Raw genomic sequence first — 26,734 nt, forward strand, 5'->3', positions numbered from 1 at the left:
GTTTCCAACTCAGAAGCTCTTCCTCTCTTCTTCTCAAAACCTCCCATTTTTCCAGGCCTAGTTCAATGTTTTCCCCACAACATCCCTACAAGATCTCCCTCAATTAACCCAATTAAGGTGACTGTCTTCCTTCCACACAGTGCTGGAACTTCCTCTCATTCGAAATCTCTCTTCCTCTCCCTCATATTAAAAATGGTATTAAAGGCCGGGTGCGGTGGCTCACGCCTATAATACCAGCACTTTGGGAGGCCGAGGCAAGTGGATCACGAGGTCAGGAGATGGAGACCATCCTGGCTAACATGGTGAAACCCCATCTCTACTAAAAATAACAAAAAATTAGCTGGGTGTAGTGGCGGGTGCCTGTAGTCCCAGCTACTCATGAGGCTGAGGCAGGAGAATGGCGTGAACCGGGAGACAGAGCTTGCAATGAGCCGAGATCACACCACTTCACTCCAGCCTGGGCAACAGAGAGAGACTCCGTCTCAAACAAAAAAAAAAAAAAAAAAAAATTGTATTAAAACTACCTTTCCCAGACCAGAGTCCAAACCCACTGGTTTCTGCAGTCAATATATGAGTGTCTGTCCCCCTCATGCCATGTATCATTGACGTCTCTATCTTTGCCATTCTGATACGTAAAAAAAAAGCTATTTTTTTCTTTCAGTAAGAATTTATAAGCCTTTTTTTTTCAGTCAGACATCATAAGCCATTTTTGCTTCTTTTTCTGGGTCTGCTTATTCTTGCACTTTGTCCATTTTTCTATTGATTTGTTGAACTTATTAATCAATAGGAACTGATTATGTATTAAATAAACTCTAAAATAGATCATGCCATTTAAAAAATATTTATTTATTTATTTATTTAATTTTTGAGACAGGGTCTCACTCTATCACCCAGGCTGGGTTGTAGTGGTGCAATCACAGCTCACTGCAGCCTCCACCTCCTGGACTCAAGCGATCCTCCCACCTCAACCTCCTGAATAGCCGGGACTACAGGCTTTCGCAACCATACCCAGCTAACTTTTCTTATTTTTCACAGAGATGGGGTTTTGCCATGTTGCCCAGGCTCTTCTCAAACTTCTGGACTCAGGCAGTCTGCCCACCCTGGTCTCCCAAAGTGCTGGGATTGCAGGCGTGAGCCACTGTGCCCAGCCTAAAAAATATATATTTATTTAAGGGTGAGTAAAGGGGCTCATCCCCGTAATCTCAGGAGTTTGAGACCCTGTCTCTAAAATGAAAATAAAAAGATTTTAAAAATTAGCCGAGTGTGGTGGCATGCACCTGTAGTCAAAGATACTCAGGAGGCTGGGGTAGGAGGATTGCTTGAGCCCAGGATTTGAGGCTGCAATGACCTCAAACTCACTGCAGTGAGTATGGCTACCCGCCTGGGTGACAGAGTGATGCCCTGTCTCTAAATATACATAAATGTATAGTTTATACCATAAATCTGTGATATAAGTTTTTCCTGTGCATATGTTTTAACCTTTATATGGTAAAATTTATCACTTTTTTTTTAAGGCTCCTTGATTTTTAATCTAGCTTGGAAAAATATTCCTGACTTCAAGATTTTAAAAACACTCTTTTTTTCTAACATTTTTTCAAGTACTTTTAATGGTTTTACTGTATTGAAATTTTTGCTCCGTTTGGAACATATTTGGGTGTGAAGAGTACATTGGAATTCAACATAAAAATTTCCCAACCCACTTAGTAAATAATCTACCTTTTCCTACTGATTTGAAACGCCATGTTATCAAAAAACAATCATCTTTTGGGTTTTTGTGAGCCCTCTAGTCTGTCCCATTGATTTGCGTGGCCACTCGGGTGCCAGTATTTAGCTGTCTTTATTACTTCTCGGCTTTCTTACGGTATTTGTTACTTTCTGCACTACATTATGTAAATTCACAGCAATGTCAAGATTTGTCACACTTCCAAATTTTAGGTCCTTTTTCCCCCCAGACAGCACTCCCCTTCATTCCCCCCGCCCGGCCCTGGGGAACTTTTTTTCTTCTTCTTTCTTTTTTTTTTTTTTTTTTTCTTTTTTTGAGACAGTCTCACTCTGATGCCCAGGCTGGAGTGTAATGTTGTGATCTCGGCTCACTGCAACCTCTGCCTCCCAGATTCAAGCGATTCTCATTGCCTCAGCCTCCAGAGTAGCTGGGATTACAGGCACCCACCATTACACCCGGTTAATTTTTGTGTTTTTAGTAGAGACAGGGTTTCACCATGATGACCAGGCTGGTCTCAAACTCCTGGCCTCAAGGGATCTGCCCACCTCGGCCTTCCAAAGTGCTGGGATTACAGGCATAATCCATTGACCCCAGCCTTCTCTTCTCTCTTAAACTTATTATCTCTATCACTCATGTGAAGTTTAGTGTCATGCAGTCTTTTCTGGTTACTCACTTTTTTTATACACATCTTATTTTCCCACGAAGATTGTCTCTCCTGGAAGGCTAAGCTAATCTTTCATGTACCTACACCATCCGCAGCAGTATCTGGTACACAGCTAGGCACATAGAGAAATTCTGAGGATACTGTTAAAAAGCATTGTCTCAAAATTGATAAGAATTAACATGGTAAGTATTAACTTCTAAAATAAATAACATTTATTTAGAACATTTATTTTAGAAGTTGTCTCTCCCAAAAATCAGTCCTTTTTCAACAACCAATATTTTTTATTTGCAAATTTTGTTCAAGGTTATTTTACATTTTAAAATTCATTTTATTTTTAGTTGTAAAATTTACATAACATGATATTTACCATTTTAACCACCTTAAGTGTATAGTTCAGTAGCATTAAGGACATTCACAGAATTGTGCAGTCATCACAACCATCCATCTCCAGAACTTTTTAATCTTGTGAAACTGAAATTCTGCATCTATTAAACACTAACTCCTCATTCCCCCTCTCCCCAGCCCCTGGCAGCCACCATCCTTCTTCTTATCTCTGTGAATTTGACTACTCTAGGTGCCTTATATTAGTGGAATCATACACTATTTGCCTTTTTGTGATTGGCTTATTTCACTTAGCATAACATCCTGAAGGTTTATCCATGTTGTAGTATGTGTCAGAATTTCCTTCTATTTTAAAGCTGAATAATGTTCCATTGTGCTTATAAACCACATTCGGTTTATCCATTCATTCAACTAGGGTCGCTTCTACCTTTTGGCTATTTGTGAATACTACAGCTATGAACATTGGTTTACAAGTATCTGTTCCAGTCCCAATCTGTTTCAGCTCTGTTGGGTATATACCCGGAAGTGGAATTGCTGGGTCATATGGTAAATCTATGTTTAATTTTTTGAGGAACTGCCATCTTGTTTTCCACAGCAGCTGCATCATTTCACACTCCCACCAGCAGCCCACAAGGCTTCCAATTTCTCCACTTTCTCATCAACCCTTGTATTCTGTGTTGAGTTTTTCTTGTTTGTCTGTTTTCTTTTCTTTCTATAATAGACCTCCTAATGGGTGTGAGGCGATATCTCATTGTGGTTTTGATTTGCATTCCCTAATGGTTAATGACACCAAGCCTCTTTTCATGTGCTAAATGGGTATGTGTCTATGTCTTCTTTAGAGAAATATCAATTGAAGTCCTTTGTCCATTTTTAAGTCTGGTTACTTGGTTTTTTTGTGTTGTTGAGTCATAGTGGTTTTTTAAAAATGTTCTGAATATTAACATCTTTTAAGATATACGATTTGCAGACATTTTCTTCCATTTCATTAATTTCTTTTTCACTCTGTTGATAGCATCCTTTGATGCACAAAAGTTTAAAATTTTTATTTTAGCCCAATTTACCTGTTTTTCTTTTGTTGCCTGCTGTTGGTATCACATCCAAGAAGACCTGACAGTCTGATAGTATGATGTGGTCCCTTAAAACGGGCTGTCACCCTAAAATATTAGAAATTCTAATAAGAGAGCCTGGGCCAGCCAGTTATATAGGTTTTCCAGAAAGTATAAGTTGTTCCAGAAAATGTGAAAGTATGTGTCCCAACTCTCCTGGTCAACAGATTTGGCTTACAGGATCCGTGTAACATGTTTTCATCACTGAGTGCAACTCTGTCCTCAGAATACCTTGTCAGAGCAGAAGGGGGCAGATGTGGTCCTACAGACACAATTAATAAGACAAAAATGTTGGGCAAGGTCATCTTGGAAAAGGTTGTTACTCTTGGAATTTTAATAGGCCCAACTGTATTATAAATTGTATCTGAAAGGCACAACTATGTAAAGTACAATTTATTCTTCAAAATACAATGGAGGATTGAGTGAACATGCAACTGTAACCACAGGACAAGAAGGGAGTCCTGAAATATGCTCTGATGGCAACTCTGGGCTTATCTTGGTATCAGAATGATCACACGCTTTAGGCCGGGCAAGGTGGCTCACGCCTGTAATCCCAGCACTTTGGGAGGCCGAGGTGGGCGGATCACTTGAGGTGAGTATTTCAATACCAGCCTGGCCAATGTGATGAAACCCCATCTCTACTCAAAATACAAAAATTAGCCAGGTATGGTGGCATGCACCTGTAGTCCCAGCTACTTAGGAGACTGAGGCACGAGAATCACTTGAACCCGGGCACAAGAATCGCTTGAACCAGGAGGTGGAGATTGTAGTAAGCTGAGATTGCGCCACTGCACTCCACCCTGGGTGACAGAGTGAGACTCCATCTAAAACAAACAAACAAACAAACAAACAAACAAAGAATGCTCATAAGCTTCAAGTTCGATATCCAGAACATTCTGCTTAACCCCTAACGTATTTATTTTTGTCACTTGTTTCTGGTATTCATAAAGGTATCTTTGTCTACCGTATATGATTTAAAGAAATTTCTCTTACATTTTCCCCAAATTTGAAAGCAGCGACCTTCTGTTCTGTAGACCTGTGTGAAAATGTCAAGTTCACATGAACATGAGACTTAAAATACAGATACATTCTCAAGTCATCAAAAATATGTAAAGGGTCAAAACTACATTTTTAAATTATATTCTGGTTTGGAGTTTTCAAACCTTCAAAAATCACAAGTCATTTTTTAAAAAGTCCTGAGCCTTTACACTAAAATGTAATTTGACCTTTTTCAAACACAAACTTGACTGATACATAGAACAGATATTATAAAGAAATTTATGTGCGTTATACCTAGCGATTCATATTAATGGCGAGTTTTCAGAAAAGAGTAGTAACAGTAATAACATTTCAGAGTCACTAGGTTAGAGATCAAGATTACAATAATTTTTTTCCTTTTTTTGATGTTGCAGCCTATCCAAATCAAAAGAAAACAAATATATTTTCCACCTATAGATGGCAATATTTGTACAATGAGTTTATCTTTATTAAAGGAAGATTATTAGAAATAATCTTGATGGAAAAATCTTCAAAGCTTTTTATAATGGAAAACTTCCAGCATACCCAAAGGTAGACAGAGTAGTATAATGGACCACCTTGCTCCCACGATCCACGTCAACAGTTACCATGGCCAGTCTTGTTTCATTAACCCACATCCCCTTCCCCTCCATCTGGATTAATATGAAGCAAATCCCAGACTACTGCAAAATTAAAATAGAAAAATAAAGTTATGATACCACCTGCAAAACACCTTCAAGGAATTCTGTTGGTACCCATGGAATCCTAAAAATAAATAAGTGGCCAAATAAGAAACAATCGAAAGCAACCCTGATGCTGTGAAGATAAAAAACACTGAATGGCGGCCAGGCACGGTGGCTCACGCCTGTAATCCCAGCACTTTGGGAGGCCGAGGCGGGCAGATCACGAGGTCAGGAGATCGAGACCATCCTGGCTAACACGGTGAAACCCTGTCTTTACTAAAAATACAAAAAAATGTAGCCGGGCACGGTGGCGGGCGCCTGTCGTCCCAGCTGCTTGGGAGGCTGAGGCAGGAGAACGGCGTGAACCCGGGCGGCAGAGTTTGCAGTGAGCTGAGATCGCACCACTGCACTCCAACCTGGGCGATCGTGTGAGACTCCATCTCAAAACAAAAAACAAAAACAAAACAAACAAACAAAAACCACTGAATGCCATAACATTTCATGGTAAAACTTTATGTCTATCACACACTGTAAGGTTTATATCTGTACAATGTATACAGGTAAAATAAAAGGTAATACTTTAACTCTTTAAAATATTTACTAGGCCTGGCACGGTGGATCATGCCTGTAAACCCAACGCTTTGGAAAGTTGAGGCAAAAGGATCACCTGAGGTCAGGAGTTCGAGATCAGCCTGGCCAACATGGCAAAATCCTGTCTCTACTAAAAATACAGAAATAAATAAAATAAAAGCAATTACTAACTCACAGAAATAACAAAATACCAAATGACAGAATATGTGACATGCACATCCTTCTTTGGGGGGGAAAAAAAAGACAAAGTCCAATTATAAATTTAAAAATTAATTAATAATAAAAACTTTTAAGTGAGAAGCCCCTGCAAAGTGAGTGATTAGATATAGAAAGGGAATCCGAGGAAGCAAGGGGAATGGAAAATTACTGACTTGTTAGAACAAAGCAGTGACAGCTGCTGGCTCTAAAATTAGGAACGGAGACAAGGAATTTTCAGAGCACCACCAAACAAATCACAAAGGCACAAGTCACCCAGCACCTTTTAGAAAGATTTTTAACTCCCAAAAGAATACAAGGCAAGCGACCGCCAGGTCGATCATTCAGGGACTGTGCTTCCCTAAACCTTGCTGTTCACTGAGTCCAGGGCCGTTTCTCTACAGAGGGCTGCCCTTGAATGACAGCTCAAATGGAAACCAAGGGCAGAGAGGATGCACCTCTTTAAAGTCTTTTGTGTTTTCTGTGCTTTTCTGAGATTTTGCTGATTTCACAGACAGTCTAGAAGTCTAGCACACACTGCTTACATTTTCATCATACTCTTTGAGCTTTTCCAACCCAAACTCTGGGAATAAACTGATTACCCATAGCCCTTTAGTTGCCCAGGTACCACACTTTCAGGCACCTGGGTGGCAGATTCTTTTTCGCATCTGAAGCAGAAACTTAGCCAATTATACTTTAAAAAAATCCCTATGTGATAATCTGTAAACAGAGCAGTTGTGCCCTCAGGATGAACAAAGGGCAACTTTAAGAGCCCAAGATCTGGCTTCTGTTTGGGCCTCTGTCCTGGAGTGACTGAGGACCTCAGACAGGACACTCAGGCCTTTAGTGCCCTCCCCTAAGAGGGGGTAGCCGTACTTGCCCTAAGTCACAGGGAAACCAAGGAAACAAAACATAAAAACACTTTGAGGCTGGGCATGGTGGCTCATGCTGTAATCCAAGCACTTTGGGAGACCAAGGAGGGAGGATGGCTTGAGCCCAGGAGTTCGAGACCAGCCTGGGCAACATAGGGAGACTCTGTCTCTAACAAAAAATTTAAAAATTAGCTGGGCATGATGGCATGTGCCTGTGGTCCCAGCGACTCAGGAGGCTGAGGTGGAAGGATCACTTGAGCCTGGGAGGTGGAGTGAGCCGTGATCACACCACTGCATTTCAGCCTGAGTGACGGAAGGAGATCCTGTGTCAAGAAAAGAAAAAAAGGACTGATTGGTTAACATCAGGTCACTTCTGGTTACTTTTTTGGAAGGGTTAAAGCAGAGGAAACCTTCTTATTATGCTCACTCAGATAGACTGGAATCCCCTGTTTTCAGGAGAAACTGGTCTGTTTGGAATCTCCCTGCTTCCTTAATGTTTCAGTTTAATTACTGGCATGTAGCATGAGTGATTCCACTTTGGTTTGGTCTGGTCTGTTGGGGGCATAGTGTAGGAGCTCAGCCCAAAACAATGGCCTCCCAGGAATTTTGTTTAACAATACAGAGAAGTTAACTACATCACTAGGTATCTAACTTAAACTCAGGGATTCAGTTAGTTGCTAACTAGCTTATTAGATTCTGGGACTTCTCTTGATTACTCCTAAATTAGACTGTTAAATAACATCTAACATGCCTAGTTTCACTTCCTCTTCTGGGAAATCAGGGAAATACTAGTACTTGGAATTTTGACGATTTCTATCGCAAGACGTTGGCTACCAAGTAGAGAGAATTATCTGGGCACTATATATTTTGGATTAATTGCTACATGGTGGTACTAATATGGAGATATTTGCTGCAAAGAAATAAATTTGTGGATTATATTCATTTTCCAGACTGCTTGAGAGCCGAGAGTTTGAATCTTGCATAATGACTAAAAGAAGGAATTCTAACCAAAAAGATATCTCCAAAAAAGTCAGAATACTGGTACAATTTGTGGTTTCTATCACAAAATGCCACAAATTTAAAGTAATATGTAGGAAAAGGTTATAGGAAAAGGTTATAAAACTGTCACCTAAGGTGAAGTTTTGGAATCACTGAACAGGGAGAAGGACCGTTCAGAAATCTTTTTGTTGGTTGTAGACTGAAGCAGTTAGAACCTTCCTAGGTCTCTTTTCGGGACAAGCAGATGTTTTCAATTCCATTATGTTCCCTGTGATTCCTTGATTGGGAAATCGTGGTCAGTGTGAAGCAGAGAAACATCACTACTGTGTAGATCAGGATTTCTCAACTGTGACACTGTGGACATTTTGGCTGGGTAATTCCTTGTTGAAGAGGACTGCTGAGTGTACAGTAGGATGTTCGGCAGCACCGTCCCCCAGTTATGATGGCCAAAAATGTCTCCAAACATTACCAGGTGTCCCCTGGGGGCAAATTGTCCTCACTGAAGAACTGCTTGTGTACAGATTCAGCCACTGAAGCAGAACTGTAATCAAGTTGAAACTGAGCTGGTTACATCCACATAGGACTCAGGATACCATCTGGTACAGCCATTATGAAGATTAATGAAGAAGCTGTCTACTGTGGCTCATTTGGGAAATTCCAAAAAGTAAAATAGGACTGATCATCCTACAGCAGTTAATCAGACTATAATATATTCAGAGAATTTATAAACTGTAAGCAATTTCAGTTCAGTAGTTTCTTTTCTTAAAATCATTCTTTTAGTGTAAATGAGAACTACAAAACTATGGATTTTGTATGATTGCACTCATATGAGGTACTTAGAGTATTCAAATCCATAGAGACAAAAAGTAGAATGGTGGTTACTAGGGACTGAGGGGAAGGGGAAATGGGAAGTTGTTTAATAGGTACAGAGTTTCCATTTTGCTAACTGAAAAGAATTCTGGAGATTGTTTACACAGCAACGTGAAACAATCAGAACTTAGCACTACTGAATTATACATCTAAAATGATTAAGGTATTAATTTTATGTTACAAATAGATTTTTCCACTTTTTTTTTTTTTTTTTTTTTTTTTTGGTGGAAGGAGTGAAGTGAAGGGAGTGGAGGGAGTGAACATTCTCCACACATTTGAACATCCTCATTAGCTCCAAGTTGACAAATGCAGAGAAGTGCTCCGATTGGCCTGGCCTTTGACTGGTCCATGCCTGGACTAATGAAAGGTGAATAGGATGGGGCTATCATTATTTTCCCAGGATGTAGGAGAGAAGAAAGAGCAGATATCCATTCCTGATCCAATTTAACTCTAGCCAGGAATCTGGAGTCTGCAATTGCCAGCTCCCATTCAAACCACATTGCTGGTGTGGACAGAGAAGCATGCTTCATGCAAAAATCAGTTCTAAATGGACTAGAGTGTTAAATGTAAGACCAGGAACTATTAGAAGAAACTACTAGAAGAACTTCTTTATGATATTGAACTGGGTGAGGCTTTTTTTTTTTTTTAAATAAAACCTCAAAAGCACAGGCAACAAAAACAGACATATGAGATTACCTTAAACTAAAAAGCTTCTGCACAGCAAAGAAAACAATAAAGTGAAGATACAACCTACAGATTGGGAGAAAGTATTTGCAAACTATCTATCTAACAAGGGGTTCATATCCAGAATACATAAGGAACTCAAAGCAAAAATCACCAAATAATGTGATTTTTTAAATGGACAAAAGACCTGAATAGACATTTCTCCAAAGAAGACATACAAATGGCCAACAGGTATATGAAAAAACGCTCAGCATCACTAATCATCAGAGAAGTGCAAATCAAAACCATGATAAGATATTACTTCATCCCAGTTAAATGACTGTTATAAAATTATAAGACAAAAAATAGCAAATGCTGGCGAGGATGCAGAGAAAAGGGAATGCTTATACACCGTTGGTCAGAATGTGTAAATTAGTACAGCCACTATGGAACACAGTATGGAAGTTCCTCAGAAAATTAAAAATAGAACTACCATATGATCCAGCAATCCTGTTACTGGGAATTTATCCAAAGGAAAGGAAATCAGTGCAATGGAGAGACATCTGCACCCCCATGTTTATTGCAGCACTATTCACAATGACCATGATATGGAATCAACCTGGGTGTCCATCAAGAGATGAATGGATAAAATAAATGTGCTAGATATACACAATGGAATACTATTCAGCCACAAAACAGAAGGAAATCCTGTCATTTGCAGCAATATAAATTAACCCGGAGGACATTATGTTAACTGAAATAAGCCAGGCACAAAAAGACAGACACTGCATGATCTCACTCATATGTGGAATCTTAAATAGTTGATTTAATAGAAGTAGAGAGTAGAATAGTGCTTACCAGAGGCTGGAGAGAGAGAGAAGGAGGGGTACCAGAAGAGGTTGGTCAATGGCTACAAAATTACAGTTAGACAAGAAGAATAAGTTCTGGTGTTCTATTACACAGTAGGGTGACTACAGCAAAAAACAATGTAGTGTATATTTCAAGATAGCTAGAAGAGAATATTTTGAATGTTGTCATCGCAAAGAAACAAATGTTGAAAGTGATGGATATGGTAATTAGCCTGATTTGATCATTATGCAAATGTATACATGCACAGAAACATCAAATGATACCCCATAAATATATACAATTATGCATCAATTATAAATACGCCATTAATTTTCAAGAAAGAGGAGGGAGAAAGAGGTTCAGGGCAGACAGAACAATGACTTAATCATGCAATATCAACCACCATAAACATGATCTAGTTGTTTTCTGTCCTTGTTGCCTCCTGTATCACTGTCACCAAGTTGAACTGAGCTGATTACATACACACAGGGGTTAGGATACCATCTGGTACGGTCCTGAAGATTACTGAAGAGTTGCAGTCTTCTGCAAAGGGAAACATGATTTATAAAAACTAAGCCTGTGTTGAATAAGAGCCTGCATTGCATAACCTGGGAAGAGGCTGTGGTTGACTCAGCTTTATTCGTTACCTTATCAATTAAGGCATTAGATATTAGGCTGCCATGAAGAGAGCCACACCACCACGAGCTTTGGAATTGATGAAACTGAGTTCACAGCTCAGCTCCACCACCTTGCAGACCATCTCATACCTGGGCACCTCCAAGTGCCTGAGAAAATTTTAACCCAGGTGGCAACGTAGAGCCCCTGTATTAGGCAGGATTTGGAGGACCAAAGACAATTTATTGGGGTTTAATGTGAAGGCTTATCATGAAGCCTTATGAAGCTTATCATGAAGGCTTATCATGAAGCCTTATGAAGCTTATCATGAAGGCTTATCAGGTGATTTATTGGGGGTTTATCATGAAGGCATCTGCAGTAGAAAGATCAGATACACCTAGCCGGGTCCTGCCTACCAGACTGCTCAGAAACAGCCACAGCTGGGCCTGATGGAGACCCGTGTAGTAGTAAGATTGCAGCCCAGCTCTGAGAGCAGAGTATTTCGCCTCCCTCTTCCCTCCACCTGCCCTTGTTTGGGTCAATCCTCACTCCTTTCCCATCCAACCTCCTCCTTCACTCTGCACCTTTCTCTACTTCATTGCTTCTGTTTATTCATGGCAATCTGTGCCTGATGGGCTCCTGCCATGCATCTTTCTATCTTCTGCTTTTGCCACTAACCCTGTCTCCTCTTGTATTTTCGAGTTAAAATTCCCTGCAGAGAATCTGATACGCCCAGCTAATCACCATCAACCCTGATTGGGTGGAACGTCTGCAGTGGGGCGCTTCGCAGCCTGCTGATCCTCCAGGACTCGGGTGTTCTGGAATCGGCTCTCATCCCTGGTTGGGGCATCAGTGGTCCAGGAGTGGAGTTTCATGGTGTGGAAAGTGACTGATCCCTCTGCACAGGACTAGGGCAGAGCTGTTTTCGAGGAGAGGAGCACCGAGATTATGACAGGTACCATCTTGACCTAGCTCAATGCCTACCTGTACAGTAGGCATTCAACATGTGTTTCCTCTTATTTATATTATATTATATTATATTATTTTATTTTATTTTATTTTTGAGATGCAGTTTCGCACCTGTTGCCCAGGCTGGAGTACAATGGCACGGTCTCAGCTCACTGCAACCTCCGCCCCCAGGTACAAGCAATTCTCCTGCCTTAACCTTCTGAGTAGCTAGGATTACAAGCACCCGCTACCATGCCTGGCTGATTTTTGCATTTGAGGTGTCACCATATTGGCAAGGCTGGTCTCAAACTCCTGACCTCAGGTAATCTGCCTGCCTTGGCCTCCCAAAGTGCTGGGATTACAGGCATGAGCCACCATGCCTGGCCTCCTCTTATCTTTAGACCATTAATGTACTCTGCTCCAGCCACTGTGTTGGGCACCAAGGAGAAACAGACACGCCCAGTCAAACATTTACTATTTATTTGTGTTGGGAACATTTCAACTCTTCTATCCATTTTGAAATATTCAATATGTTATAAAGTATAGTCAACATACTGTGCTATTGAACACTAGAACTTTTCCCATCTAACTGTATATTTGTACCTATTAATCCTCTCTTCATCCCCACAACCCTTCCTGGCCACTGGTAACCATCATTCTACTCTCTACTTCCACGAGAGATGAACTTTTTTAGCACCCACATATGAGTGAGAACATGCAATATACATCTTTCTGTGCCTGGCTTATTTCACTTAACATAACAACCTCCAGTTTCATCCACACTGCTGCAAATGGCTGAACAGTATTCCAGTGTGTGTGTGTGCACATGTGTGTGTGTATCACATTTTCTCTATCCATTCATTCATTGATGAACTCTGAGGTTGATTCCGTATCTTGGTTATTGTGAATAGTGCTACAATAAACATGAGGATGCAGGTATCCCTTTGATATACTGATTTCCTTTCCTTTGGGTAAATGCCCAGTAGTAGGATTGCTGGATTTCATGGCAGTTCTATTTTTTGTTTCTTAAGAAGTTTTCATAGTGTCTTCTCTAATGGCTGTACTAATTTACATTTCCCCGAACAGTGTATAAGAGTTCCCTTTTCTCTGCATTCTCGCCAGCATTTGCTATTTTTCGTCTTCTTGATAATAGCCATTCTAACTGGGGTGAGCTGTTACCTCATCGTGGTTTTGATTTGCATTTTTCTGATTATTAGTGATGTTGAGCATTTTTGCATAGATCTGTTGGCCATTCATGTGTCTTTTTTTGAGAAATGTCTGTTCGGAAATGTCTTTGTCCAATTTTTAATGGGATTATTTTGTTTTGTTTTTGTTTTTATTGTTGAGTTGTTTGAGTTCCTTCTATATTCTGGATATTAGTTCCTTGTTGGATGAATACTTTGCAAACATTTTCTCCCATTCTACAGGTTGTCTCTTTACTCTGTGGATTTTTTTTTTTTTTTTGCTGTACAGAAGCTTTTTAGTTTAATGTAGTCCTATTTGTCTATTTTTTGTTTTTTGCCTGTGCTTTTGAAGTCTTTGCCATAAAACCTTTGTCTAGGCTCTAGGCCAATGTTCTAATGCATTTTCTCCATGTTTTCTTCTTGTAGTTTTATAGTTTTGAGTCTTACGTTTAAGTTTTTAATCCCCTCTCGGTTGATTTTTGTATCTAGTGAGAGACAGGGATCTAGTTTCATTCTTGTGAATATAGATATCCAGTTTTCCCAGCACTTCACGTTTATTAAAGAGACTGTGCTTTCCCCAGTGTATGTTCTTGACACCTTTGTTGAAAACCAGTTGTCTGTAAACAGGTGGGTTTATTTCTGGGTATTCTATTCTGTTCTTCTAGTCTATGTGTCTGCTTTTATTCCAACATTATGCTGTTTTGTTTACTATAGCTTTGTGCCGTATTTTGAAGTCAGGTTGTGTGATGCCTCCAGCTTTGTTCTTTTTACTCAGGATTGCTTTGAATATTCAAGGTCGTTTGTGGTTCCAGAAAAATTTACAATTTTCTTTCTATATGCGCAAAGAATGTTATTGGTATTATACAGGGATTGCATTGAATCTGTAGATTGCTTTGTGTAGTATAGTCATTTTAATAATATAAATTCTTCTTATTCATGGGCACCTGATGTCTTTCCATTTGTCTGTGTTCTCTTCAATTTCTTTCATCAGTGTTTTGTAGTTGTCTTTGTAGGGGCCTTTCACCTCCTTGGTTAAACGTATTCCCAGGTATTTTATTCACTTTTTTGTATCTATTGTAGATGGGGGATTTCTTCTCAATTTCTTTTTCAGCTAGTTCATTACTGGTGTATAGAAATGCTGCTGATTTTTTTTTTTTTTTTTTTTTTTTTTTTTTTTTTGAGACATAATCTCACCCTGCTGCCCAGTCTGGAGTGCAATGGCACAATCTCGGCTCACTGCAACCTTCACCTCCTGGGTTCAAGCAATTCTTCTACCTCAGCCTCCTGAGTAGCTGGGATTATAGGCACCCACCATCATGCCTGGCTAATTTTTGTATTTTTGTAGAGACAGGGTTTCACCATGTTGGTCAGGCTGGTCTTGAACTCCTGACCTCAGGTGATCCACCTGCCTCGGCCTCCCAAAGTGCTGGGATTACAGGCGTGAGCCACCATGCCCAGCCAGAAATGCTACTGATTGTTATGAGTTGATTTTGTATCCTGCAACTTTACTAAATTTGTTTATCAATTCTGAGTTTTTGATGGGTTTTTCTATATATAAAAGTACTTTCTGCAAAGAAGGATATTTTGACTTCCTTTTTTCCAAATGGATGCACTTTATTCCTTTCTCTTGCCTGATTGCTCTGGCAAGGACTTCCGGTGCTATGTTGAATAACATGGTGGAAGTGGGCATCCTTGTCTTGTTCCAGTTCATAGAGAAAGGCTGTCAGCTTTTATCCTTTCAGTAGGATGTTAGCTACAGGTTTATCATATGTGGACTTTATTATGTTGAAGTATGTTTCTTTTATGCCTAATTTGTTATGAGTTTTCATCATGAGGGGATGTTGAATTTTATCAAATGTGTTCTCTTCATCTAGTGAGATGATCATATGGTTTTTGTCCTTCGTTCTGTTGACATGATATATCATATTTATTGATTGGCACACGTTAAACCATTCTTGCATCCCTGGAATAAATATGACTTGATCAGTATGTATTATCTTTTTGATGTGCTGTTGGGCTCAGTTTACTAGTATTTTGTTGAGGGCTTTTGCATCTATATTCATCAGAGATAGTGGCTTGTACTTTTCTTATTTTGTGTTCCTATCTGGTTTTGGTATCAGGCTAATGCTGGTCTCATAGAATGAGTAAGGAATATTTTCCTTCCATTCAATTTTTAAAAATTGTTTGAAAAGTATTAGTATTCTTCATAAGTTTGGTAGCATTCAGTAGCAGAGCAATCTGATCCTGGGCTTTGCTTTGTTGGGAGACTTTTCATTATTGATTTGATCTCATTTCTCATTATTGATCTGTTCAGGTTTTCTACTTCTTCCTTATTCAATCTTGATAAGTTGTATGTGTCCAGGAATTTATCCACTTCCTCAAAAAACAATTTGCTCTTCCAATTTGTTAGCATATAGTTGTTCATAATAGTCTCTAATGATCTTTCTTATTTCTGTGGTATCTGTTGCAATGTCTCCTTTTTCATTCCTGATTTTGTTTCTTTGGGTCTTCTCTCTTTTTTTTCTTGGTTAGTCTAGCTAGCAGTTTATCAATTTTGTTTATCTTTTCAAAAAACCAGGTTTACATTTCATTGGTTGATTGTATTGCTTGATATTGTATTGCTTGATATTGTCTTGATATTCTTTAGTTCTGCTCTGTTCTTCATTATTTCTTTCCTTCTTTTAATTTTGGATTTGGTTTGTTTTTGTTTTTCCACTTCCTTGAGGTGCATCCTTAGACTGCTTATTGGAAATATTTCTACTTTTGTTGATGTGGGCATTTATTACTATAAACTTCCCTCTTAGCACTGTTTTTCTGTATCCCATAGGTATGTTGTGTTTCCATTTTCATTTATTTCAATTTTTTTTCTTCTTAATTTCTTCATTGAACCAGTGGTCATTCAGGAGCATGTTGTTTAATTTCCATGTATTTGCGCAGTTTCCAAAGTTCCTCTTGGTATTGATTTCTAGTTTTATTCCGAGTGTGGTCTGAGTAGATACATGACATAATTTTGACTTTTAAAAGTTTGTTGAGGCCAGGTGCTGTGGCTCACACCCATAATCCCAGCACTTTGGGAAGCTGAGGCGGGTGGATCACTTGAGGTCAGGAGTTCGAAACCAGCCTGGCCAACATGTAGAAACCACATCTTTGCTAAAAATTCCAAAATTAGCTGGGTGTGGTGACAGGCACTTGTAATCCCAGCTACTCAGGAGGCTAAGGCAGAAGAATTGCTTGAACCTGGGAGGCTGAGGTTGCAGTGAGCCAATATCGAGCCACTGCACTCCATCCTGGGCAATAGAGTGACACGCTTGTCTTGAAAAGAAAAATTAAAAATTTTTTTTAAAAAGTTTTTTGAGACTTTTTTTGTGGCCTAATATATAGTCTGTTCTGGCAAACGTTCCATGTGCTGATAAAAAGAATGTATATTTTGCAGCTGTTGCATGAAATATTCTTTAAATGTTTGTTAGGTCTATTTGGTCTAAAGTGCAGTTTAAATCCAGTATTTCCTTGTTAGGCCAGGCGTGGTGGTTCACGCCTAATATAATCCTAGCACTCTGGGAGACTGAGGTGGGTGGATCACTTGAGGTCAAGAGCTTGAGACCAGCCTGGCCAACATGGTGAAACCCCATCTCTACTAAACAATGCAAAAATTAGCCAGAAATCACTTGAACCCTGGAGGCGGAGGTTGCAGTGAGCCAAGATCATGCCACTGTACTCCAGCCTGGGCAACAGAGCAAGATTCCATCTCAGAAAAACAAAACAAAACAAAAAACACAGTATCTCTTTGTTGATTTTTTTTCTAGATGATATGTCCAACACTAGAGTGGGGTTGAAGTTCCCAGTTACTATTGTGTTGGAGTCTGTCTCTCCCTTTATTTTATTTTATTTTATTTCATTTTATTTAGTTTACTTTTTAGTAGAGATAGGATTTCAACACGTAGGCCAGGCTGATCTCGAACTCCTCAGCCTCCTCAAGTGATTCGCCCACCTCACCTCAGCCTCCCAAAGTGCTGGGATCACAGGCAAGAGCCACCGTGCCCAGCCTACCTCTCCCTTTAGATCGAATAACATTTGCTTTATATATCTGGCTGCTCCAGAGTTAGGTGCATATATATTTAGAATTGTTATATCCTCTTGTTAAATTGATATCTTTGTCATTATATAATAATATTCTTTGTCTCTTTTTACAGTTTTTAAAAATTTTTTAATTTTATTTTAAAAATTTCAATAGTTTTTAGTGGAACAGGTGGTGTTTGGTTGCATGAAAAAATTCTTTAGTGGTGATTTCTGAGATTTTGTTGTACTCGTCACCTGAGCAGTGTACACTGTACCCAATGTGTAGTATTTTATCTCTCACCCTCCTCCCACTCTCCCCACTGGGTCCCCAAAGTCCATTATATCATTCTTAGGCCTTTGCATCCTCATAGCTTAGCTACCACTAATTGTTCCTTTTTATGGCTGAGTAGTATTCCATGGTATATATAAACCACATTTCTTTATCCACTTGTTGGTTGATGGGCATTTAGGCTGGTTCCATGTTTTTGCGGTTGTGCCACCATGAACATGTGTGTATGTGTCTTTTTCATAAAATTCCTTATTTTCCTCTGGGTAGATGCCTGGTAGTGGGATTGCTGGATCAAATGGTAGTTCTACTTTTAGTTCTTTAAAGAATCTCCATACTGCTCTCCATAGTGGTTGTACTAGTTTACATTTCTACTAGCAGTGTAAAAGTGTTTCCTTTTCACCACATCCACAAACATCTGTTTTTTAATATACATTTTAATTATGGCCATTCTTGTAGGAGTCAGGTGGTATCTCATTGTGGTTTTGATTTGCATTTCACTGATAATTAGTGATGTTAAGTATTTTTTCATATGTTTGTTGACCATTTGTATATCTTCTTTCAAGAATTGTCTATTCATGTCCTTTGCTCACTTTTGATGGGATTATTGTTCTTTTCTTGCCGATTTGTTTGAGTTCCTTGTAGATCCTGGATATTGTCCAGGATCTTGATTTGCCCTTGTAAGACTATTTCCTGGATATTGTCAGATGCATAGTTTGTGGATATTTTCTCCCACTCTGTAAGTTGTCTGTTTACTCTGCTGATTATTTCTTTTGCTGTGCAGGAGCTTTTTAGTTTAATTAGGTCCCATCTATTTATCTTTGTTTTTGTTGCATTTGCTTTTCATTTCTTGGTCATGAACTCTTGGCCTAAGCCAATGTCTAGAAGAATTTCTCCAATGCTATCTTCTAGAATTTTTATGGTTTCAGGTTTAAGACTTAGTCTTTGATCCATCTTGAGTGGGTTTTTGTATGAGGTAAGAGATGAGGATCCAGCTTCATTCTTCTACATGTGGCTTGCCAATTAGCCCAGCACCATTTGTTGAATAGGGTGTCCTTTCCCCACTTTATGTTTTTGTTTGCTTTGTCAAAGATCAGTTGGCTGTAAGTATCTGACTTTATTTCTGGATTCTCTATTATATTCCACTGGTCTATGTGCCTATTTTTATACATGCTCTTTTGGTGACTATAGCTTTGTAGTATAGTTTGAAGCTGGGTAATGTGATGCCTCCAGATTTGTTCTTTTTGCTTAGTCTTGCTTTATCTATGCAGGCTCTTTTTTTGGTTCCATATGAATTTTAGGATTTTTTTTCCAGTTCTGTAAAGAATGATGATGGTATTTTGATGGGAATTGCATTGAGTTTATAGATTGCTTTTGGCAGTAAGGTCATTTTCACAATATTGATTCTACTCATCCATGAGCATGGGATGTGTTTCCATTCGTTTGTGTTGTCTATAATTTCTTTCAGCAGTGTTTTGTTGTTTTCCTTGTATAGATTTTTCACCCCCTTGGTTAGGTATATTCCTAAGTATTTTAATTTTTTGCAGCTATTGTAAAAGGGGTTGAGTTCTTGATTTGAGTCTCAGCTTGGTCATTGTTGGTAGATGCCAGTGCTACTGATTTGTGTACGTTGATTTTGTATCCTGAAACTTTACTGAATTCATTTATCAGATGTAGAAGCTTTTTGGATGAGTCTTTAGGATTTTCTGGGTATATGAACATATTATCAGTAAACAGTGACAGTTTGACTTCCTCTTTACCAATTTGGATGCCCTTTATTTCTTTCTCCTGTCTAATTGGTTTGACTCTTTTTACAGTTATTGACTTAAAGTCTGTTTTATGTGAGATAAGTATAGATACTCTTACTTGCTTTTGGTTTCTGTCTTTGAGGGATATCTTTTCCATCCTTTCACTTTCAATCTATATGTGTCTTTATGGGTGAAGTGAGTTTCTTGTAAGCAGCATAGACTTAGGTCATTCTTTTATTATTCCATTCAGCCAGTCTATATCTTTTTAAGTGGGATATTTAACCCATTTATATTCAAGGTTATTATTACTGATAGATGAGAACTTATGCCTGTCATTTTGTTAATTATTTTCTGGTTGTTTTGTATATCCTTTGTTTCTTTCTTCCTCTGTTATTGTTTATTATTGTGATTTTGTAATTTTCTATAGTGGTAACATTTGACTGTTTTCTCTTTCTCATTTGTATATCTGCTTTACCTGTGAGTTTTACACTTTCATGTGTTTTTATGGTGGTAGATATTGTCCTTTGCTTCCAGATGTAGGACTCCCTTAAACATTTCTTGTAGGACTGGTCTAGTGATAATAAATTCCCTCAATGTTTCCTTATCTGGGAAAAACAGCTTTGCTTGCCATAGTAATCTTGGTTGACAGGTGTGGTGTTGTTTTCTTTTAGCACTTTGATAGCTTTCTCTAGGTTTGGGAAGTTCTCTGTTATTATTCCTTTGAATAAACTTTCTATGCCATCTCTTTCTCAACCTCCTCTTTAAGGCCAATAACTCTTAGATTTGCCCTTTTGAGGCTATTTTCTAGATTCTGTAGGTGTTCTTCATTGTTTTTTATTCTCTTTTCTTTGTCTCCTCTGACTGTGTATTTTCAAATAGCTTATCTTCAAGCTCAATAATTCTTCCTTCTGTTTGATCAATTCTGCTATTAAAACAGTCTGATGAATTCTTCAGTATGCCAATTGCATTTTTCAGCTCAAGAATTTCTGCACTTAATTCTTTTAAATTACTTCAATCTCTGGTAAATTTATCTGATAGAATTCTGAGTTTCTTCTCTGTGTTATCTTTAATTTCTTTGAGTTTCCTCAAAATAGCTATTTTGATTTCTCTGTCGGAAAGGTCACATTTCTCTCTTTCTCCAGAATTGGTCTCTGGTGGCTTATTTAGTTCATTTGGTGAGGTCATGTTTTCCTGGATCATCTTGATACTTGTAGATGTGTGTCTGTGTCTAGGCATTGAAGAGTTATGTATTTATTATAGTCTTCACAGTCTGGGCTTGTTTGTACCCATCCTTCTTAAGAAGACTTTCCATATGTTCAGAAGGACTTGGGTGTTGTGATCTAAGCTGGATCTGCTTTAGGGGGTACCCAAAGCCCAGTAACACTGTGGTTCTTGCAGACTTGTAGAGGTACTGCCTTGATGGTCTTGAATAAGATCTAGGAGAATTCTCTGGATTACCAAACAGAGATTCTTATTCTCTCTCCTTGCTTTTTCCCAAACAGAGTCTCTCTCTCTCTTCTTAGCTACCTGGAGCTGGGGGTGGAGTGACACAAGCACCTTCATGGCCACCACCACTGTGACTGTGCTAGGTCAGCCCTAAAGCCAGCACAGCACTGCGTCTTGCCCAAGGCCTGATGTAAACACTCCCTGGCTACTGCCTATGTTTGCTCAAGGCTCTGGGGCTCTAAAATCAGCAGGCGGCAAAGCCAGTCCTATGATCCTCCCTTCAGGGCAATGAGTTCCCCCAGGCCCCAGATGGATCCAGAGGTGCTGTCCAGGAGCCACGGACTAGAGTCAAAAACCTTAGAAGTCTACCTGGTGTTCCACTGCACTGCAACTGAGCTGACACTCAAACCACAAGACATAGTCCTTCCCACTCTTCCCTCCCCTTCCCAAAAGCAGAGAAGCCTCATCCCATGGCCACCACTACCACAGGCCCCTGGAGAGTACTTCCAGACTACCGCTGATGTTGCCTTAAGGCCCAAGCACTCTTCAGTCAGCTTGTGGTGAATGCTCTCTGGCCTGGGACTCACCCTTCAGGGCAGTGGGCCTCTCTCTGGCCCAGTTAAGGTCCAGAAATGTCATCCAAGAACCAAGTACTGGAATCAGGGACTCCAAGAAACTGCTTGGTGCTCCACCCCACTGTGGCTGAGCTGGTACCTAAAGTGCAAGACAAAGTCCCCTTTACTTTTTCCTCTGCTTTTCTCAAGCAGAACTATTGTCCCATAGCCACCATGGGAATGTGCTGAGTCTCACTTAAAGCCAGCAAGTTTCAAAGTCTTACCCAAGGCTCTTGATATAGTATGTGAGTATCACTGCTGGTTATTCAAGGCCCAAGGGCTCTTCAGTTAGCAGGTGATGAATGCTGTCATGACTAGGTCCTTCTGTTCAAGACAGTGGCTTCCCTTCTAGCCCAGGGTATATCTAGAAATATCATCTGGAAGCTAGGCCCTGGAATGGGGGCCTCATGACTCTGGTGCCCTATCCTCTTGTGGCTGAGCTGGTATCCAAGATAGATGCAAGACAAAATCCTCCCCGCTCTTCCCTCTCCTCTCCTCAGGCAGAAGGGAGGATCTCTTTTGGAGAGCTATATAGCCTGGGGCTAGGGGAAAGGTGGTGCCAGCACCCCCTTAGCCACCCCAGCTGGTGTGTCAATAGGTTGTGTGCCCCCGTCCTCCACCCAGTCTACTGGCTCTGGGTCAAGTTTAGCACTAGGACTCACCTAAAAGTTGCAGTCCTTGTGGCCTAGACTGCCTTTCAACTTTATTTAGAGCTCTTGACTACTTTAGCCCACAGTGGTGAGGTCTGTAGGACCTCAAGTTCTGACCACTGGGATCAGCTATTCCCCTCTGGCTAGGGCTGGTTTAAATGCTCCCTCCATGGGTGGGCATCAGCTGAGTTTGGTGTGGCTTTCCTTTCTGCCATAGCAGGACAGCACTGAGTTTAATGCCTCGCAATTGCTGTGTTGTCCCTCCCCCAGCCCATAGTAACACTGTCCACACCACATCGCTGCTACTACCAGGGGTTAAGCAGAGGTCGTGTCAGAGATTTAAGACTGCTTTTTTCTACCTCTTCAGTGCCTCATTCAGTGATACAAAATTAAAATCAGGTACCATGAGTCCTCATCTGATTTTGGTTCTATGAAGGTTATTTTGTTTTCATTTTTGTTTTTGTTTGTTTATTTGTTTTGTATATAGGTAGTTGTTAAATTGATATCCTTGCGGGAAGGACAATCAGTGGAGCCTTCTATTTCACCATCTTGCTCCATCTCTGCCTCTGTTAGCACTTTGAATATATCATCCCATTCTCTCCTGGCCTATAAAGTTTCTGCTGAGAAATCAACTGTTAGTGTGATAGGAATTTCCTTTATATGTGATGTGATGCTTTTCTCTTGCTGTTTTTTGAAATCTCTTTTTGTCTTTGACTTTTGACAGTTTGACAATACTATGTCTTGGAGAAACCCTTTTTGGGTTGAATCTATTTGGTGATCTTCAAATTTCCTGTATCTAGATGTCTATATGTCTTGCAAGACTTGGGAAGTTTTCAGCTTTTATTTAGTTAAATAGGCTTTCTATGACTTTGCCTATCTTTTCTTCTTGTGGAATTCCTAAAAATTAAATATTTGGTCACATTATGGTGTGCCATATGTCACGTAGGCTTTTTTCATTGTATTTTATTCTCTTGTTTATTTCTTTCTTTTTATCTGGTTGGGTTATTTCAAAAGGCCTTTCTTTGAGATCAGAAATTCTTATGTTTGATCTTGTCTATTGTTGAAGTTTTTCAATTGTATTTTTATATTATTCAATAAATTCTTCAGTCCAGTATTTCTTTTTTTAATTACATATATCTCTTTTTTGAATTTCTAATTCAGATCATAAATTGTTTTTCTGATTTCTTTGCATTGTTTATCTGTGTTCTCTCATATCTCACTGAGTTTCTTTAATATCATTATCTTGAATTCTTTTTCAGGCACTTCATAAACTTCCTTTTTTGAGGGATCCATTACTGTAGACTTATTGCTTTCCTTTGCAGTGGTCATGTTGTCTTGCCTGTTCATGTTTCTTATATCCTTATGTTGATGTCTATGCATCTGGTGTAATAGCTGTTTCATCTGATTTTATGAGTTTGCTCTCATAGGAATAATTTTTCCTATAGATTTAACTATAGTGTTGGTTGGGTAGAGTGCTTTGGCTGTGATTCTGGGTGGACACAGTGGTGTAGTTTCCATGTGATTTTGTAAACTATAATCAGCATCAGTGGTGTCTGTGAGTTCTTCAGTGGCTTAGACCATGGTTGTTAGTAGAGGCTGTGGTGAGGCTTTGCTGGGAATAGAAACAGCCAGCAGGCCATTTCTCAGGTGCCAGTGGTGGTGGTGGTGGGTAAGGGTGGGCCTGTCCTCAGGCCCCTAGATGACATGTGCAGACACCAGTGGAGTGGGAAGGGTGGGTTGATCCACAAGCTCCCAGACAACATGTGTGGATGCCAGTGACAGGTAGAACATACCTGTCTTCAGGTTCCCTGATGGTGTGTGCATATGCCGGTAGTGGTGGGTGGAGCAGATCTATCCCCAGACCTCAGACAATGCACACTAGTACCAGCAGCAACAGGTGGGGTGGGCTTCTCCTCAGGACCCTGGATGCTGCACATGGGCACCAGCAGTGGCAGGTGGCAGGGGTCAATTCCCAGGCTCCAGACGACATGCATGGGTGCTGGTGGCAGGAGGGGCATGCTGTTTTTAGGTCTCCTCAGTGATGCACTGAGGCACCGGTAGCATCCAATGGACAATGTGCACAGGCACCCAGTGGTGAGCAGGTGGAGTGGATTCCACATACACGTTTTTTTTGTTTTGTTTTTTTGGGGTTTTTTTTGTTTTTGAAATGGAGTCTTCTTGTGCTGCCCAGGCTGGAGTGCAGTGGCAAAATCTCGGCTCACTGCAACCTCCGCCTCCCAGGTTCAAGCAATTCTTCTGCCTCAGCTTCCCGAGTAGCTGGTATACAGGCACAAACCACCACACTTGGCTAATTTTTTATGTTTTTGGTAGAGATAGGGTTTCACCATGTTGACCAGACTGGTCTTGCAACTCCTGACCTCAAGTGATCTGCCTGCCTCAGCCTCCCTAAGTGCTGGGATTATAGGCATAAGCCACCACGCTCGGCCCACATATACTTTTTGGAAAACAAAAATGGAATTTTGATATACATCTTTGTCTTCAACTTGTGTTTCTGTTGTTGGTTTTTGTTTTGTTTTGTTTTGTTTTTTGAGATGGAGTCTCCCTCTGTTGTCCAGGCTGGAGTGTAGTAGTGCAATCTTGACTCACTGCAACCTCTGCCTCCTGGGTTCAAGCAATTCTCCTGCCTCAGCCTCCTGAGTGTCTGGGACTACAGGTGCGCACCACCACAGCTGGCTAGTTTTTTTGTATTTTTAGTAGAGATGGGGTTTCACCATATTGGCCAGGCTGGTCTCAAACTCCTGACCTCATGATCCGCCCACCTCAGCCTCCCAAAGTGCTGGAATTACAGGCATGAGCCACCACACCCGGCCAACTTGTTTTTTTACTTAAGAGTATACCAATCACTTTAGCTTTTCAGGCCAGTGTATACAAATTTACCTTGTTCTTTAAATTAATGCACAACTGGGGAAAAGGATTTGGGGAGGCAGTGTCTAGGATTAAGAATAGGACCTCTTTTGATTTTTTCCAGATATATAAGTGAAAATTGAAAGTATTTTAAATTACCTTTGGTCACTGGGGTATAGTTCTTTGAATGCCACATCAAGCTCAGATGGGCATTGGGCACTGTAAGATTTATTCAGATTACATTAGAAAGATCCCTAAGGCAGAAGGGTGGAGGATAGATTCATGGAAATGAGACAGATGGTGAATTCAATTAAGAGACTCTTTATGGAGATAGCTCAATATTTCAAGTCAAACATGATCAATACTCAGAAGGGAGATTATAGAGTTCCCAGATGTTTAGGAATTAGAAGCAACAAGACATGGTGACTGGTTGGATGTGGAGGACAAAGTAGAAAACACCTAAAGGGACTTTTAGGTTTTGTTGTGGGTAATAGGGAGATGGAACCATTCATGGACACAAGAATAAAGAAAGGTAATAAATTCACTTCTGGAACTTGGTAGAGTTTAAGTGGCCCTGGCCATCCACACAGGGGTGATTGGAATGTTGGTGTGAATTCAGGAGGCATCGACCTGGGAGTCACCACCACATAGGTCATATTGGAAGCCATGACAGCTGATGAGATCATCTAGGGATGTGTGTGTAGACTAGAAAGAGAAAGGGGAGTAAGGATACTATATCCTCATCAAAAGAGGAGAAAAAATGTGACCAGCAAGAGAGACCAAAAACTAGCAAAAGGTAAGAGAAGTACTAAGGTCAAATGCCATAGTGGAATGCAAGAGCAGAGAAAATATCAGGGAGAATAAAGGGCCAAATAGCATCAAATTCTGCAGAAAAGCAAGTCAAGTAATATCTGAAAAGGGTGTAGGAGGTTGTGGGTAAGTTCAGTGATATAGAGGGAGCAGAAGCCAGAGTACAGGCTCAGAGGATGGAGAAGTAAGTGTGGAGCAAGAGGTGGACACAGCAAGGGCACACTACATGTTTGAGAAATTGAATTCAAGATGTAAAAGGAGAGGAGTTAAGCAATGGTTAAGGTCACACAGGGTCATAGGGATAATTTTGAACTCATACCGTAGTTTTATATAGAGATGAAAAAACCCAGAGCTCAGAGAGTCCTCTTTAGCTTTATAAAATCAAACTTGTCAAGTTAATGGAGCTTATTTAAGTGAGTCAGACCCCATTAGAGCATATGTCACTTGACTGTTATAGGTACGCAACCATGACTCAGAAATGCTGACACAAAGCCATGTGGTACAATATATTACTAAGCAGTGCTTATGCATTGTCACACAGTGATTAGAAAGATTGCATTTTGGTATATGGCTGGCAGAACAGCTCAGAACTATGTAAGTTACATATCTCTTTGTGGAAATTTTGGGAACTTGTATTTGATTACAAAATGCCCTGAGATTATAAATCCAATCAGTAGATACAGAAAACTTACAGCATAGCTTTCTTCATATCAAGGCCTCTGTAAGAAAAATGTGTTAATTTAATTCCATAGAACTTTTTTTACTGGTTCAAGTGATTCATTCTTCTAAGCAGATGCCAGTGTGATGTAGTGATTAAGAGCACAAGCAATGTAATTCAAAAGACTTGTGTTTTGAATCCAAGGTCAACCACTTATGAGCTGTGAGATCTTGGGTAATGTCTTAGTCTATTTTGTGCTGCTATAACAGAGTTTTAACAG

At 39.9% G+C, this 26,734-nt stretch overlaps 1 protein-coding gene across 1 annotated transcript in view; it reads left to right on the forward strand.

Moving 5' to 3' along the window:
* GINS3 (GINS complex subunit 3) overlaps positions 1–26,734 on the forward strand; it is a 69,362-nt gene that overhangs the window by 3,556 nt on the left and 39,072 nt on the right. The window contains exons 2-3 of the mRNA XM_077983778.1: positions 11,892–12,144; positions 12,262–12,329. The gene's annotated coding sequence lies outside the window, so the exon portion shown is untranslated. The remainder of the gene's footprint in view (positions 1–11,891; positions 12,145–12,261; positions 12,330–26,734) is intronic.

The sequence above is a fragment of the Macaca mulatta genome, chromosome 20 (assembly GCF_049350105.2).
Source record: "Macaca mulatta isolate MMU2019108-1 chromosome 20, T2T-MMU8v2.0, whole genome shotgun sequence".
Taxonomy (NCBI): domain Eukaryota; kingdom Metazoa; phylum Chordata; class Mammalia; order Primates; family Cercopithecidae; genus Macaca; species Macaca mulatta.